At 41.9% G+C, this 15,120-nt stretch overlaps 1 long non-coding RNA gene across 1 annotated transcript in view; it reads left to right on the top strand.

Moving 5' to 3' along the window:
* Positions 1-1,768: 1,768 nt before the first annotated feature.
* Positions 1,769-15,120, top strand: part of LOC116862579 — a 50,913-nt gene continuing 37,561 nt past the window's right edge. Inside the window, exons 1-2 of the long non-coding RNA XR_004381658.1 lie at positions 1,769-1,871; positions 3,741-3,866. This is a non-coding gene — a long non-coding RNA (uncharacterized LOC116862579). The remainder of the gene's footprint in view (positions 1,872-3,740; positions 3,867-15,120) is intronic.

Here is a 15,120-nt window from a genome sequence, read left to right on the forward strand (position 1 = left end):
TCTGACACCTGTCCACTCAGGGTAAGCTGGGGCTGTGTGACCCCCAGAGTATCTAGATGCATAGGAGAGATTGGGTGGTTTGAAAAAGAGACTGCTCAACCCTCTTTCCTTCTCCTCGGTGGACCCCATGGTTACGAGTGTCTGCAACAGCACAGGCAGGAAAAGCTCAACCCACCCTGCATGCCCCCGACTCTGTGCGCATGCTTATTGTTGTGAGCAAAGAGTGCCCATGCTCATTGCTGTGTGCAGCTATTGTGGGCATGCGCGCTACTGCCCACGTTCTGTGAGCAGAGCTGAGTTTGATGCGGGCGGTCGTGTTCTCTGTGCTGTGAGAATTCTCGCCACCTGAATTCAACTGGTAAGTCCCCACATCAGTCCTTCCAGGAGTTTAAATGTGAGCGAGGATGGAAAGGGAGCCAGTGGGCCTCGGGTTGGTGGGGACAGTAGAGCTGTGGCGTCCTAGGTGGAAGTGCCAAAGAGCTACAGCCCTTCTCCTCACAGACATCGTGGCTGCCGTTACGCTTCTCCTCGTGGTGCGGATAGATCAAGCTAGGTTGGTGGGCTGAGGTGGGGAGGTAAAGACGGGGCGAGGACTGGTGGCAGGGTGTTAGTTGAGGTGTCTGAGTCTGGGAGCACCTCAACTGTACGAAGAACACGGAGGCCAGGATCCTCTGTGGGACCCTGGGCAGAGGGTAGACTAAGAGGTATAGAAAAGACCAGAAAGAGGAGAACGCTGGGGGGCTTGTAACTGAGTCCCTGAGATTTGCAGTGCACTGTGCAGTGTCAAGACAGCAGCTAGCCCTTTAGTCTGTTTTGACTAGATACCTGAACACTTGTAGTGCAGGGACAGCCATAGGCAGTATGCAAAGGATTGTTTCTTTCTCTGCATTCCAACAAAACATTATTAAAGATAGTAAAATGAGACTTGTAAAGGGAAATGTGACCATAGCAATAGTGAGTCAGGTTTAAATGTCCAGTACTATTTTCTCAAATGCCTTTTGTACTGGGAATCTAGCTGGGAGCCTAAGTCTTGTGTTTTAGCCTGTCCATAAGGTAATTTCATGGCCAGCCTGAAGTAGATGATCTTGCAGCCCATGTATTTGGTGTGAACACAGGGTGTACACTATACTGATACTAGGTTGGCTTTCTACGTATTTTCAAAGTAAGAAACAATTAAACCCATGGCCTTGGAAGTGGTATACCTCTCCATTAGAGTACATTTAACAAATATAAATATTCCACATTCAGCGTGAACTATGTGGCCGAGTCAGATCAAGATCCAAATCTAAACATAGAAAAGATGACCAAGGGTCTAAGCAGCATGTGGGTGTGAGTACTTCCATATTGGATGATTAGGACTACTGTACATTTATTGCTCTGGGGTTTTGTTGAGCTACCAACAGAATACAGATACAGTGATGAAAGCTTCTCTGCTGATAAAGGGAGGGAAACAGTGAACCAGGAGGATTCCAAATTTCTGGTGCCTGTGGAAATACAGCCTGTGTCTTCTTTGTCATGCTTATTAAGCACCGATCCATCCCAGCAGAGTTTACAGTAGACTCCAAAGTGCTGGTGGCTACCTCTTGTTGCAGCAGCCGCTCTGTGGGTGAGTCACTTTTAGGAATAAGCACGTAGCATCATGATGTGGGAGTGTCTTTATGCTTATTCATTGTTTGATATCCAAATGTCTGATGTCTATTTACACTGTCAGCATGTATTAACCACACAACTTTTTATTGGCTCACATACACACACACCCCTGGGCGCAGTAACCCAGGGATGAGAAACCAAAACAAAAGGAGGCACTACCTGAGAGATGAGATATGAAACCTGAACCTGGGAAGGAAGTGGAAGGAGCACCTGGGCTCAAGGTGAAGGGAAAGGGAAGGAGAATGACAGTGGGGGAAGGGGGGGTGTATGTGTGCATTGTGCATTATGACAAACCATGACAAGAGGAAAGAAAACATGCAAAGAGAATCTCAGTCATTTCCGGAAGATGGGTTGAAAATGTGAAGAGTGTAGAGTGTGCAGCTTCATGTAGTCCTTCACCATAATGACTTTCCCCTTTTCCTCAGGAATTAATCGGTGTGCCTGAAAATGCAGTCTTTTTACTAAATTGGAGGAAAATGTTTAATTTCAATACTATACATCATCTCCCTAGTTTAATTTGATCTTCTTAGCACATTTTTTGTGGGGCCTTTTCACTCATTTCATGGAAAGCGCAAGCAGTTTTCAGCAGCACAGGCAGAGTGCCAAGTCAGCATACCCTACAACATGAGGAATAAGGCTGATTTGCCTAGGGATGGGAGCTGCATTTTAGAAATGAGAAAACTAAGGCTCTGGGATTGTGGTTTGCCAAAGACTGCTTGACACATGGAGATGCAATTCATATTTCATAACAAGGTTTGTGTTCTGGGGGAACCTGACTGGCTCAGTTGGTAGAGCATGTGACTCTTGATGTCGGGGTGGTGTTCAAGGCCCATACTGAGAGCAGAGGTTACTTAAAATAATAATTTAAAGGAGCGCCTGGGTGGCTCAGTGGTTTAAGCCTCTGCCTTCGGCTAGGGTCAGGGTCCCGGGGTCCTGGGATCGAGTCCCTCATCGGGCTCTCTGCTCAGCAGGGAGCCTGCTTCCTCTCTGTCTCTCTGTCTGCCTGCCTCTCTGCCTGCTTGTGATCTCTGTCTGTCACATAAATAAATAAAATTTGAAAAAAAATAATTTAAAGAGGTTTGTGTTCTTCCTACCGTCTGTGTTGCTATACGAACAGGGGAGTGTGGTTCTCTACAGAATGCTTACTACTCAAATGTGTCTGTACAGTAACGTAGCTTATTGCTGGCACAGGAAACAATCCAGTTCAGTGGAGCAGGACAGGGACTCCAGAAAAGAGCTCAAAGAATGGTCGACACTGTCTGATTCATCATTTGATATGGTACGTTTTGTAAGAGTTCTGTAATTCAGGAAACTGGCCGTAGGGTAACTGTATTGGTATGACTTTTAAGCGGCTTTCAAAGGTGTGTAAAATGCTTTTAGGAATAGGAAAATCAAAAGTATCTTAAAATATCATGAAACAAGAAATGAATGTCTTCCAAATAGGGCATTTTCATCAAATACTTGTGAATTAATGACAACTTCAGGCCATAGATTATTACAGGAATTTGCTGTTCAGAGGTTTCCACAGCACGACTGACAACAAAGTCCATTAGTTTCTTTCCATCCTCCTTTCTTTATTCCCACTGTAAGACACAAGGTGGACTCTTAATCACTAATGTTTTGCTGTTACTTTTGGAACTCTATTTTATACATGACTCTTTTATCCAAAGTTACACAGAGGGACTTGGCCCTGAACTCTAACTACTAAAATTTGACAGAATAACTTGCAGGTTGCCCTAGTAGGGAATGGGTGTCACCAGGATGGGATTTGTTAGAGGCCGACAAATAAACGCAGCTCATCCTTTAGAAAACGCCATTGTACTTTTAAACAAAACCTTACGCATGGTGTAGACTTGATTTCTCTGCTAGTTGATGCTCTCTGTTCTTAGAACACTATGGTATAAGAAAGGAAATGAAGTGCAGTGGGCTTTGTCTTTAAAATGTCACTTGAAATAGAGCATATCATACTACTGGAAAACAAGGGTGTGAAATGCATTTCTCCATCACATATTTTTTAAATCACACTAACCTATAGGCTTTTATTTATATTTCATATTTAGTGCTTCAAAGGAATACCTTTGTGTTTTAAGGACCTGACCTGAAGGCTGATCTCCAGAAGCTGCCTCAGGCAAAGGCTGGGCGTGTAACTGGATATCACCCTGATGTCAAGGCGAGAAATCTGCCCTTTTTAGAGTCCATTAAAATGCTGGAAGCAGGTATGTTATCCATTGATGGTGAAAAGTATGAGGGTCTTTTCCTGAATATTATATATTTATTATGTATATATAACCTTAATGATATATTAGTAACACAGTTTACATATGAAGATATTTTCCCAAGTAGTTCAAACCCAAACATCCTGATGGCCGGACTTATACACTGCTAGATAGACAAACAAATTGGGTCAAAGCCTTATTAAATCAAGGCACAAGTTGGTCTGTTAATCACTAATGTTTTCCTGTTACTTTTGGTACTCTGTTCTATATATGATTCCATTATCCTAAGTTACATAGAAGGACTTTGTACTGAAAATCTAACTAGCAAAATTCAACAAAATAACTTGCAGTTTGCCCTAATATGGAATGGGTGTCACCAGTATCAGATTTGTTAGAGGTCCACAAATACACGCAGCTCATCCTTCAGAAAACTTCATTGTACTTTTTTTGTTGTTATTTTTTTATTTTATTTTTTAAAAATTTTCAGCATAACAGTATTCCTTGTTTTTGCACCATACACAGTGCTCCATGTAATCCATGCTCTAATACCCACCACCTGGTTCCCCCAACCTCCCACCCCCCGCCGCTTCAAACCCCTCAGATTGTTTTTCAGAGTCCATAGTCTCTCATGGTTCACCTCCCCTTCCAATTTCCCCCAACTCCCTTCTCCTCTCTAACTCCCCTTGTCCTCCATGTTATTTGTTATGCTCCACAAATAAGTGAAACCCTATGATAATTGACTCTCTCTGCTTGACTTATTTCACTCAGCATAATCTCTTCCAGTTCCATCCATGTTGCTACAAAAGTTGGGTATTCATCCTTTCTGATGGAGGCATAATACTCCATAGTGTATATGGACCACATCTTCCTTATCCATTCGTCCATTGAAGGGCATCTTGGTTCTTTCCACAGTTTGGCGACCGTGGCCACTGCTGCTATAAACATTGGGGTACAGATGGCCCTTCTTTTCACTACATCTGTATCTTTGGGGTAAATACCCAGTAGTGCAATTGCAGGGTCATAGGGAAGCTCTATTTTTAATTTCTTGAGGAATCTACACACTGTTCTCCAAAGAGGCTGCACCAACTTGCATTCCCACCAACAGTGGAAGAGGGTTCCCCTCTCTCCACAACCCCTCCAGCACATGTTGTTTCCTGTCTTGCTAATTTTGGCCATTCTAACTGGTGTAAGGTGATATCTCAATGTGGTTTTAATTTGAATCTCCCTGATGGTTAGTGATGATGAACATTTTTTCATGTGTCTGATAGCCATTTGTATGTCTTCATTGGAGAAGTGTCTGTTCATATCTTCTGCCCATTTTTTAATATGATTATCTGTTTTGTGTGTGTTGAGTTTGAGGAGTTCTTTATAGATCATGGATATCAATCTTTTGTCTGTACTGTCATTTGCAAATATCTTCTCCCATTCCGTGGGTTGCCTCTTTGTTTTTTTGACTGTTTCCTTTGCTGTGCAGAAGCTTTTGATTTTGATGAAGTCCCAAAAGTTCATTTTCGCTTTTGTTTCCTTTGCCTTTGGAGTCATATCTTGAAAGAAGTTGCTGTGGCCAATGTCAAAGAGGTTACTGCCTATGTTCTGCTCTAGGATTCTGATGGATTCCTGTCTCACATTGAGGTCTTTTATCCATTTCGAGTTTATCTTTGTGTATGGTGTAAGAGAATGGTCGAGTTTCATTCTTCTACACATAGCTGTCCAATTTTTCCAGCACCATTTATTGAAGAGACTTTTTTCCACTGTATATTTTTTCCTGCTTTGTTGAAGATTAGTTGACCATAGAGTTGCGGGTCCATATCTGGGCTCTCTACTCTGTTCCAGTGGTCTATGTGTCTGTTTTTGTGCCAGCACCATGCTGTCTTAATGATCACAACTTTGTAATAAAGCTTGAAATCAGGCAACGTGATGCCCCCAGTTTTGTTCTTCTTTTTCAACATTTCCTTAGCAATTCGGGGTCTCTTCTGATTCCATACAAATTTTAGGATTGTTTGCTCCAGCTCTTTGAAAAATATCGGTGGTATTTTGATTGGAATGGCATTAAAAGTATAGATTTCTCTAGGCAGTATAGAATTTTAACAATGTTTATTCTTCTGATCCAAGAGCATGGAATGGTCTTCCATCTTTTTGTGTCGTCTTCAATTTCTTTCATGAGTGTTCTGTAGTTCCTCGAGTACAGATCCTTTACCTCTTTGGTTAGGTTTATTCCCAGGTATCTTATGGTTCTTGGTGCTATAGTAAATGGAATAGATTCTCTAATTTCCCTTTCTGTATTTTCATTGTTAGTGTATAAGAAAGCCACTGATTCTGTACATTGACTTTGTATCCTGCCACATTACTGAATTGCTGTATGAGTTCTAGTAGTTTGGGGGCCACCAGTCTTTTGTATTTTCCATATAAATAATCATGTCATCTGCAAAGAGAGAGAGTTGACTTCTTCATTGCCAATTTGGATACCTTTTATTTCTTTTTGTTGTCTGATTGCTGTTGCTAGGACTTCTAATACTATGTTGAACAAGAGTGGTGAGAGTGGGCATCCTTGTCGTGTTCCTGATCTCAATGGGAAGGCTGCAAGCTTTTTCCCATTGAGGATGATATTTGCTGTGGGTCTTTCATAGATAGATTTTATGAAGTTCAGGAATGTTCCCTCTATCCCTATACTTTGAAAAGTTTTAATTAGGAACGGATGCTGGATTTTGTCAAATGCTTTTTCTGCATCAATTGAGAGGACCATGGGGTTCTTCTCTCCTCTCTTATTAATTTGTTCTATCACACTGATTGATTTGCGAATGTTGAACCATCCTTGTAGCCCAGGAATGAATCCCACCTGGTCAGGGTGGATAATCTTTTTAATGTGCTGTTGGATCCTGTTTGCTAGGATCTTGTTGAGAATCTTAGCATCCATATTCATCAGTGATATTGGTCTGAAATTCTCCTTTTTGGCAGGGTCTTTGCCTGATTTGGGGATCAGGGTAATGCTGGCTTCATAGAAAGAGTCTGGAAGTTTTCCTTCTGCTTCAATTTTTTGGAACAGCTTCAGGAGGATAGGTGTTATTTCTTCTTTGAAAGTTTGGTAGAATTCCCCAGGGAATCCATCTGGTCCTGGGCTCTTGTTTTTTGGGAGGTTTTTGATCACTGCTTCAATCTCGTTACCAGATATAAGTCTATTTAGGTTGTTGATTTCTTCCTGGTTCAATTTTGGGAGTTTACAGTTTTCCAGGAATGCATCCATTTCATCTAGGTTGCTTAGGTTATTGGCATGTAACTGTTGATAATAACTTCTGATGATTGTTTCCACTTCCTTGGTGTTAGTTGTGATCTCTCCCTTTTCATTCATAATTTTATTAATTTGGGCTTTCTCTCTTTTCATTGGGTCAGTGTGGCCAATGGTTTATCGATCTTATTGATTCTTTCAAAAAATCAGCTTCTAGTTTCATTGATACGTTCTACTGTATCTCTGGTTTCTACCTCATTGATCTCAGCTCTAATCTTGATTATTTCCCTTCTTATGTGTGGAGTTGGTTTGATTTGTTGTTGATTCTCCAGTTCTTTAAGGTGTAGAGACAGCTGGTGTGTTCTGGATTTTTCAATTTTTTTGAGGGAGGCTTGGATGGCTATGTATTTCCCCCTTAGGACCGCCTTTGCTGTATCCCATAGGTTTTGGACAGAAGTGTCTTTGTTCTCATTGATTTCCAGGAATTGTTTCAGTTTTTCTTTGATCTCCTGGTTGATTCAAGCATTGTTAAGCAAGGTGGTCTTTAGCTTCCAGGTGTTTGAGTTCCTTCTGAACTTTTCCTTGTGATTGAGCTCCAGTTTCAAAGCATTGTGATCTGAGAATATGCAGGGAATAATCTCAGTCTTTTGGTATCGGTTGAGTCCTGATTTGTGACCCAGTATGTGGTCTATTCTTGAGAAGGTTCCATGTGCACTTGAGAAGAATGAGTATTCTGTTGTTTTAGGGTGGAATGTTCTGTATATATCTATGAGGTCCATCTGGTCCAATATGTCATTCAATGCTGTTGTTACTTTATTGATTTTCTGCTTCCATGATCTATTTCTGAGAGAGGCGTGTTAAGATCTCCTACTATTAATGTATTCATATCAATATGACTCTTTATCTTGATTAACAGTTTTCTTATGTAATTGGCTGCTCCCATATTGGGGGCATAGATATCTACAATTGTTAGATCATCTTGGTGGATAGTCCCTTTAAGAATGATGTAGTGTCCTTCTGTATCTCTGACTACAGTCTTTAGTTTAAAATCTAATTTATCTGATATGAGAATCGCTACCCCAGCCTTCTTTTGAGGCCCATTGGCGTGAAAGATGCTTCTCCAACCCTTCACTTTCAATCTGGTTGTATCTTTAGGTTCAAAATGGTTCTCTTGTAGACAACATATGGATGGGTCCTGTCGTTTTATCCAATCTGCAACCTTGTGCCGTTTTATGGGCGCATTTAGGCCATTCACATTGAGAGTGATTATTGATAGATACATTTTTACGGACATCGTGTTACCTTTGAAGTCTTTCTTTCTGTAGATTGTCTCTATATTTCTGTTCAATGCTATTCTTAGGATTTTTCCTCTTTTATAGAACCCCCCTTAATATTTCCTGCAGTGTTGGCTTGGTGGTTGCATAATCTTTTAAGCCTTGCCGGTCTTGGAAACTCTTTATCTCTGCATCCATTTTGAATGTCAGTCTTGCTGGATAAAGTATTCTTGGCTGCATGTTCTTCTCATTTAGTGCCCTGAATATATCTTGCCAGCCCTTTCTGGCTTGCCAGGTCTCTGTGGACAAGTCTGACGTTATTCTGATGGGCTTTCCTCTGTAAGTAAGGAGCCTCTTTGTCCTAGGGGCTTTCAAGAGATTATATCTACAATTATGATTCCTCAATTTGACTATCAGGTACCTTGATGTTTTTTTTGGAATCTATAATCTTGGGTGGAGACCGTTCGGCCTCTAGTACATGAACGCTGGTTCCATTCGCGAGATTGGGAAATTTTTCATGAAGAACTTGTTCCACTATATCTTCTAGACTTCTTTCTTTCTCCTCCCCTTCAGGGATTCCAATCATTCTGACGTTGGAACATTTCAGGGCATCATTTATTTCCCTGATTCTGTTTTCGTGGCTTCTAAGCTGTTTGTTCCAGGCTTCCTCCTGATCCTTTCTCTCTATCTGTTTGTCCTCCAGATCACTAATTCTATCTTCTGTCTCAGTAACCCTAGCTTTGAGAGAATTTAGATTAGATTGGAACTCATTGAGAACATTGTGAACCTCAACCCTGGTAGCTTTTAGCTCTGCCCTAACATTGTGAACATCCTGTCTGGTCGCTTTCAGCTCAGCCCTAATCAATTCTGTTTGGTCATCCATGGCTTTCTCCAACCTAGCTATTGCCTGGATAATTGTTAGCCTGAATTCTCTTTCCGACATATTGGAACATATTGTCTATGTTGATAGCCATTAACTCTGTTGCATAAGGTCCATCCTCTGTATTTTTCTTCTGTTGGCCATTCCTCCTCCTAGTCATTTTGGTGAGAGATGGCTGAAGAGATGTAGCTGGATGTATCAACCGTGGTACAGTCAAGGTGCACCCTGGAACACTTCTGAGCAATCAGGATTTCCCACCCAAACGAGAGAAAAAAGAAAAGAAAAAGAAAAAGAGAGAGAGAGAGAGAGAGGAAAGAAAGGGAAGATAAAAGAGAAGGTTCAGCCCAAATGGGCCCCAAGGTAAGATTCATGAAGTATTACAAATAAAAACAGACAAACTAAAAGACTGATAAAAGTATATGACAAGAGAAAGATATATATATAAGCAAACAAAGGAAGAACCTCGTCAAAAACAACCCCAAGTGTAAGATTTATATACTATCGGGACAAACACAAAAACACAGAAACACTGGTGGAAGAAAAAGATGGGAGAGTGGTTATAAATTCTCAGTGTGGGCAAGGAAGGTTGTTTTGATTCTTCCTGGATGTATCTTGATATCTTTGTTAAAGGACTCAACTTTCCTAAGATAAAGGGGGATTAAAAATTGGTTTACGTATAGGGGTAGCATTGATTGGGGAAAGGGGATTTCTTTGAAGTTTAACTCTGTATGAATATTAGAAAATAAAAATAAAAAAGGAATAAACTAGACTAAACTAAACTAAAATTAAAAAAAAATTTAAAAAATAGAAATGCAAAAGAAAACACAGGTGTATGTTTCAAAAAGTTCAGGTTAGAAGGTTATTATGGAATTTGATGTACTGGACATCTCACTGTGATGGTAAATAGGTTAAAAACCTATCTATATAAGAAAAATGAGCCAGATAGTGGGAACGAATTAAAAATAAAAGTTGTCCTATGAAGTATTGGTGGTTGTTCTCTTGTAGTCTTTTTTTTTTTTCTTTCCTGGTTGGTTTTCTGGGGGAGGGGCCTGTAACGTGGGTTTTCAGTCAATGATGTTCCCCGAGTTAAGTCCTCCCTCCCCCCTCAAGGGGGTGGGCTCTGAGGAAACCTGTTTTTTCAGGCTTTTGTTCTCTGGAGGTTTTTATGTTTGTTCACTTTTTTTTTCCCCCTCTCACCTTGACCGCTTTTGATGGTTTTTGTAGGTTTAGAGGAAAACAAACTGCACCCTGACCTCCCTCTCAGAGAGAAGCTTCAGTCTGGCTGCAGAGCCCATATAAATTCCCCCTCGACCGCTGGCAGAGCAGGTTCCGAGTCGCAGTCCCTGGGGACGTAGGATCTTCTGCTTGTACCCAAAACCAAGGCAGCGGCGGCTGTCTGGGCAGCTCCAGACTGCCAGAGAGGTTCCAAACAGCGATTGCACACTGAGATTTTCCCGCTGGCCTGGGCTGGGAGTGCCTGGTCTTTCTGGGTCTAAGAGCGCCCGGCTTGCGAGCACCTCTCTCAGGGGAGGCTGTGGGTGGCGCGCGCGTCGCAGGCTCTGAGAGCGGGGTGCACGTCCGAAAGCACCAGGCTGGGCCTTCGCGCACCTCTCTCAGGGGAGAGTTTGGCGCGCGCGTCTCAGGCTCTGAAACAATGGCGCAGGTCTAAGAGCGCCGGGTCCGCCTTTGTACACCTCTCTCAGGGGAGGATGAGGGGCGCGTGTCTTAGTCTCTGTAGCAGGGCTCACGCGTTCTGCTGTCTGGCGTGGCTCCCAACCCCTCACAGGAGCCGGACCCCACGCAATTTCGGGCACGCTGGCGGCTCAGGGACCAACACCTGGTTTCTCCGCCGCACTCTCTCTGGCTCAGCGCCAGGGGAGGCTGTCCTGGGTCTGGGGACTTAAGCCCCTGTTCCTAGCCACCCGGATTCCCACCATCCCCCCCCCCCACGATCCTTTGCTCTTTTGGAGTGCTTTCAACCAGTCTCCAAGTTAATGCTGGTCCCCAGACGCAGGGCACTCCGCTTTACCTGCCCACTGGCGTCTTCTGCCCCTGTAGAGATCCAGACATGTAGAATTCTGATCTCAGGCTGATTTCATGGGTGATCGGAGTTCTTTGGTAGGTAATCAGCTCACTTTAGGGTACAGGTTGAAAAGGCGCCTCCTCCTACTTCCCCGCCATCTTGTCTCCCCCCCTCCATTGTACTTTTAAATAAAATCTTATGCATGGTGTAGACTTGATTTCTTAGCTACCTGATGCTCTCTATTCTTTTTTTTTCATTAACATATAATGTATTATTTGTTTCTGGGGTATAGGTCTGTGACTCATCAGTCTTACATAATTCACAGACCTCCCCATAGCACATAGCTTCCCCAAAGTCCATCACCTACCCACCTCATCCCTCCCACCCCATCCCCTCCAAAAACCCTCAGTTTGTTTCATGAGATTGAGCGTCTCTTAAGGTTTGTCTCCCTCTCTGCTTTTGTCTTGTTTCATTTTTCTCTCCCTTCCCCTATGATCCTCTGTCTTGTTCCTCAGATTCCCCATATAAGTGAGATTATATGATAATTGTCTTTCTCTGGTCGACTTACTTGGTTTAGCATAGTAACCTCTAGTTCCATCCACTCATTGCAACTGGCAAGGTTTTAGGTTTTTTTGATGGCTGCATAGTCTTCCATAGTATGTATGTATGTGTGTGTGTGTGTGTGTGTGTGTGTGTATTATATAACCACTTCTTTTTCCGTTCTTCCATTGATGGACATCTAAGCTCTTTCCATAGTTTGGCTATTGTGGACATTGCTGCTCTAAACATTTGGGTGCACGTGCCCCTTCAGATCACTTCAGTTGTAACCTTGTGATATATACCCAGTAGTGCAATTGCTGGGTCATAGAGTAGTTCTATTTTCAACTTTTTGAGGAAACTCTATACTGTTTTCCAGAGTGGCTGCACCAGCTTGCATTCCCACCAAGAGTGTAGGAGGGTTTCCTTTTCTCTGCATCCTCGCCAACACCTGTCATTTCCTGACTTGTTAACTTTTGCCATTCTGACTGGTGTGAGGTGGTATCTCACTGTGGTTTTGATTTGTATTTCCCTGACACCGAGTGATGTGGACCACTTTTTCATGTGTCCGTTGGCCATTTGGATGTCTTCTTTGTAGAAATGTCTGTTACTGTCTTTTGCCCATTTCTTAATTGGATTATTTGTTCTTTGGGTGTTAAGTTCAATAAGTTATTTATAGATTTTGGAGACTAGCCCTTTATCTGATACATCATTTGCAAATATCTTCTCCCATTCTGTCAGTTGTCTTTTGGTTTTGTGAACTGTTCAAAAGATTTTTATCTTGATAAAGTTCCAATAGTTCATTTTTGCCCTTATGTCCCTTGCCTTTGGTGATGTTTCTAGGAAGAAGTTGCTGTGGCTGAGGTTGAAGAGGTTGCTGCCTGTGTTCTCCTCAAGGAATTTGATGGATTCATGTCTCACATTGAGGTCTTTCATCCATTCTGAGTCTATTTTAGTGTGTGGTGTAGGGAAATGATCCAGTTTTATTCTTCTGCATGCGGCTGTCCAATTTTCACAACACCATTTGTGGAAGAGACTGTCTTTTTTCCACTGGACATTCATTCCCCCTTTGTCAAAGATTAATTGACCACAGAGTTGATGGTCCATTTCTGGGCTCTCTATTCTGTTCCATTGATCTATGTGTCTGGTTTTGTGCCAGTACCAAACTGTCTTGATGATGACAACTTTGTAATAGAGCTTGAGGTCTGGAATTGTGATGCCACCAACTTTGGCTTTCTTTTTCAACATTCCTCTGGTTATTCTGGGTCTATTCTGGTTCCATATAAATTTTAGGATTATTTGTTTCATTTCTTTGAAAAAAATGGATGATATTTTGGTAGGGATTGCATTAAATGTGTATATTGCTTTAGGTAGTGTAAGGTTTTACAGGTGAGATAAACACGACACCAGGCGAGGTAGGCACAAGGCAAGATTTATTAAAGGCACTCTCCGGCGAAGTTTCAGGGCTCAGGAGAAGGGGAGCCAGGAAAGTCATGCCGGGAGGAGGTGGGCACCCTCGGGTGAGGTTCTGTGACTCCGGAAAGGGGAGTCGGGGAAGTCGCACTGGGAGGGGGTCGAGTGGGTCTTTTATCTGGCTTAAGACAGGGAATAGGTTCACAGACATATGAGGTATGGTAATCGGGGATTAGAGGGTTGGGGGAGTCTTGATGTTCCTGTTTCTTGCATATGTATCGGGTTAGTTGTGGAGACGTGACCTAGGCATACATCCTTATGGCGGGAGAGTCAAGGGTTAGGAAGGGGGGCGCTAGAAGATGGCGGCCCGGCTATCATTTCTATTGTTTCTCCTGCATTCCCGGAGCCGCTGACCCAACAGGTAGCTTAGGCATTTTCACAAAATTTCTTCTTCCAATCCAGGAGCTTGGAACATTTTTCCATTTCATTGTGTCTTCCTCAATTTCTTTCATGAGTACTTTATACTTTTCTGAGTATAGATTCTTTGCCTCTTACACTTTTCTGAGTATAGATTCTTTGCCTAGGAATAGGTTTATTCCTAGGTATCTTATGGTTTTGGGTGCCATTGTAAATGGGATTAGCTCCTTAATTTCTCTTTCTTCTGTCTTGTTGGTGTATAGAAATGCAACTGATTTCTGTGCATTGATTTTACATCCTGACACTTTACTGAATTCCTGTACAAGTTCTAGCAGGTTTGGAATAGAATCTTTTGGGTTTTCCACATAAAGTATCATATCATCTGCAAAGAGTGAGAGTTTGACTTCTTCTTTGCTGATTTGGATGCCTTTAATTTCTTTTTGTTGTCTGATGGCTGAGGCTAGGGCTTCTAGTACTATGTTGAAGAGCAGTGGTGATAGTGGACAGCCCTGCCATGTTCCTGACCTCTCAGTTTTTCTCCTTTGAGAATGATATTCGCTGTGGGCTTTTCATAGATGGCTTTGATGATATTGAGGTATGTGCCCTCTATCCTTACACTTTGAAGAGTTTTGATCAAGAAAGGATGCTGTACTTTGTCAAATGCTTTTTCAGCATCTATTGAGAGTATCATAGGTTTCTTGTTCTTTCTTTATTAATGTATTGCATCACATTGATTGATTTGTGGATATTGAACCAACCTTGCAGCCCAGGAATAAATCCTACCTGGTCATGGTGAATAATAATCTTTTTTTAATGTACTGCCAGAGCCTATGGGCTAGCGTTTTGGTAGAGTTTTTGCATCCGTGTTCATCAGGGATATTGGTCCGTCATTCTTCTTTTTAATGGGGTCTTTGTCTGGTTTTGGGATCAAGGTAATGCTGGCCTCTTAGAAAGAGTTTGGAAGTTTTCCTTCCGTTTCTATTATTGCAACAGTTTTAGGAGAATAGGTATTAATTCTTCTTTAAATGTTTGGTAGAATTCCCATGCAAGCCATCTTGTCCAGGGCTTTTGTTTTTTGGGAGAGTTTTGCCTCAGTCTCTACTTGTTATGAGTCTGCTCAGCTTTTATATTTCTTCCTGCTTCATTTTTGGTAGTGTATGCAACTCTAGGAATGTATCCATTTGTTCCAGATTGTCAAATTTGCTGGCATATAGTTGTTCATAATATGTTCTTATAATTTGTTTGTATTTCTTTGGTGTTGGTTGTGATCTCTCCTCTTTCACTCATGATTTTGTTAATTTGGGTCCATTCTCTTTTCTTTTTGATAAGTCTGGCCAGGGGTTTATCAGTCTTACTAATTCTTTCAAAGAACCACCTCCTAGTTTCGTTGATCTGTTCTACTGTTCTTTTGGTTTCTATTTCATCGATTTCTGCTCTGATATTTATTATTTTTCATCTCCTGCTGGATTGAGGCTTTATTTGCTGTT

The sequence above is a fragment of the Lontra canadensis genome, unplaced genomic scaffold (assembly GCF_010015895.1).
Source record: "Lontra canadensis isolate GAN:19392208 unplaced genomic scaffold, GSC_riverotter_1.0 scaffold268, whole genome shotgun sequence".
Taxonomy (NCBI): Eukaryota; Metazoa; Chordata; class Mammalia; order Carnivora; family Mustelidae; genus Lontra; species Lontra canadensis.